This window comes from Arachis ipaensis, chromosome B6 (genome assembly GCF_059453495.1).
Source record: "Arachis ipaensis isolate K30076 ecotype BB chromosome B6, ASM5945349v1, whole genome shotgun sequence".
Classification (NCBI taxonomy): Eukaryota; Viridiplantae; Streptophyta; class Magnoliopsida; order Fabales; family Fabaceae; genus Arachis; species Arachis ipaensis.
Window position 1 is genome coordinate 59,629,906 of NC_142441.1, and position 2,395 is coordinate 59,632,300.

A 2,395-nucleotide genomic window follows, 5' to 3' on the forward strand; every position below is an offset into this window, starting at 1 on the left:
CTATTTTGAGAGAAGATTATTGTGCCTTTTTTCCATGTTTATAGAAGGATGTCCTTGAGTTTTAAACACAAGGGGGTCCTCATTCAATTAAAGGACTAGTTCACCTCTGTCAACATCAATCACAGCTCTTGCTGTGGCGGGGAAGGGTCTTCCAAGGATGATGGATTCATCCTCATCCTTCCCAGTATCTAGGATTATGAAATCAGCAGGGATGTAAAGGCCTTCAACCTTTACTAACATGTCCTCTACTTGTCCATAAGCCTGTTTTCTGGAATTGTCTGCCATCTCCAATTAGATTCTAGCAGCTTGTACCTCAAAGATTCCAAGTTTCTCCATTACAGAGAGTGGCATGAGGTTTATTCCTGACCCCAGGTCACATAGAGCCTTCTCAAAGGTCATGGTGCCTATAGTACAAGGTATTAGGAACTTTCCAGGATCCTGTTTCTTCTGAGGCAATCTCAGTTGATCCAATGCATTTAGTTCATTGGTGAACAGGGGAGGTTCATCTCCCCAAGTCTCATTACCAAATAAATTGGCATTCAGCTTCATGATTGCACCAAAGAACTTGGCAACTTGATCTTCAATAATATCTTCATTCTCTTCAGAAGAAGAATACTCTTCAAAGCTCATGAATGGCATAAGGAGGTTCAATGGAATCTCTATGGTCTCTAGATGAGTCTCAGATTCTTTTGGTTCCTCAGAGGGAAACTCCTTATTGATCACTGGACGTCCCAGGAGGTCTTCCTCACTGGGATTCACGTCCTCAACCTCCCTTACAGGTTCGGCCATGGTAATTAATTCAATGGCCTTGCACTCTCCTTTTGGATTCTCTTCTGTATTGCTTGGGAGAGTACTAGGGGGTTTCAGTGATTCTTTTACTCAGCTGGCCCACTTGTGCTTCCAAATTTCTAATGAAGGACCTTGTTTCATTCATGAAACTTATAGTGGCTTTAGATAGATCAGAGACTAAATTTGCTGAGCTAGATGGATTCTGCTCAGAATTCTCTGTCTGTTGCTGAGTGGATGATGGAAAAGGCTTGCTATTGCTAAACCTGTTTCTTCCACCATTATTAAAGCCTTGTTGAGGCTTTTGATCCTTCCATGAGAAATTTGGGTGATTTCTCCATGAGGGGTTATAGGTGTTTCCATAAGGTTCACCCATATAATTTACCTCTGCTATTGCAGGGTTCTCAGGATCATAAGCTTCTTCTTCAGAAGATGCCTCTTGAGTACTGTTGGATGCATCTTGCATTCCATTCAGACTCTGAGAAATCATATTGACTTGCTGAGTCAATATTTTGTTCTGAGCCAATATGGCATTCAGAGTATCAATTTCAAGAACTCCCTTCTTCTGAGGCGTCCCATTACTCACAGGATTCCTCTCAGAAGTGTACATGAACTGGTTATTAGCAACCATGTCAATGAGTTCTTGAGCTTCTGCAGGCGTTTCTTTAGGTGAATGGATCCACCTGCAGAAGTATCCAATGACATCTTAGCCAATTCAGATAGACCATCATAGAATATATCCAGGATGGTCCATTCTGAAAGCATGTCAGAAGGACACTTTTTGGTTAGTTCCTTGTATCTCTCCCAAGCTTCATAGAGGGATTCACCTTCTTTCTGTCTGAAGGTTTGAACATCCACTCTAAGCTTACTCAGCTTTTGAGGAGGAAAGAACTTGGCTAAGAAAGCCTTGACCAGCTTATCCCAAGAGTTCAGGCTATCTTTAGGTTGAAAATCCAACCATATTCTAGCTCTGTCTCTCACAGCAAAAGGGAAAAGCATGAGCCTGTAGACTTCAGGATCTACTCCATTAGTCTTAACAGTATCACATATCTGCAAGAATTCAGTTAAGAACTGAAAAGGATCTTTAGATGGAAGTCCATGAAACTTGCAGTTTTGTTGCATTAGAGAGACTAATTGAGGTTTAAGCTCAAAATTGTTTGCTCCAATGGTAGGGATGGAGATGCTTCTTCCATGTAAATTAGAATTAGGTGCAGTAAAGTCACCAAGCATCCTCCTTGCATTATTATTATTTTTGGCTGCCATCTTCTCTTCCTGTTCGAAAATTTCTGTAAGGTTATCTCTGGATTGTTGTATTTTAGCTTCTCTTAGTTTCCTCTTCAGAGTCCTTTTAGGTTCAGGGTCTGCTTCAACAAGAATGTTCTTGTCCTTGCTCCTGCTCATATAAAAAAGAGGGAACAGAAAAATAATAATAATAGGGATCTTTTTGCCCAGGTATAGAGGTTCCCTTGCGTGAGTAGAAGAAGAAAAGAATGTAATGTAAAGAAGGGAAGAAGAGAAAATTCGAACACAGATGGAAGAGGGGGTTCGAATTTGGGTGAGATGAAGTGTTAGTAGATGAATAAATAAATAGAAGGAGATGAGAGGAAGA

The 2,395-nt window shown here is 40.8% G+C and overlaps 1 non-coding gene across 1 annotated transcript; it reads left to right on the top strand.

Moving 5' to 3' along the window:
* Nucleotides 1-1,545: 1,545 nt before the first annotated feature.
* Nucleotides 1,546-1,653, top strand: LOC148555744 (small nucleolar RNA R71). Its single transcript, XR_015886471.1, has one exon. It is a non-coding gene; the product is annotated as a small nucleolar RNA R71 (small nucleolar RNA).
* Nucleotides 1,654-2,395: the final 742 nt, after the last annotated feature.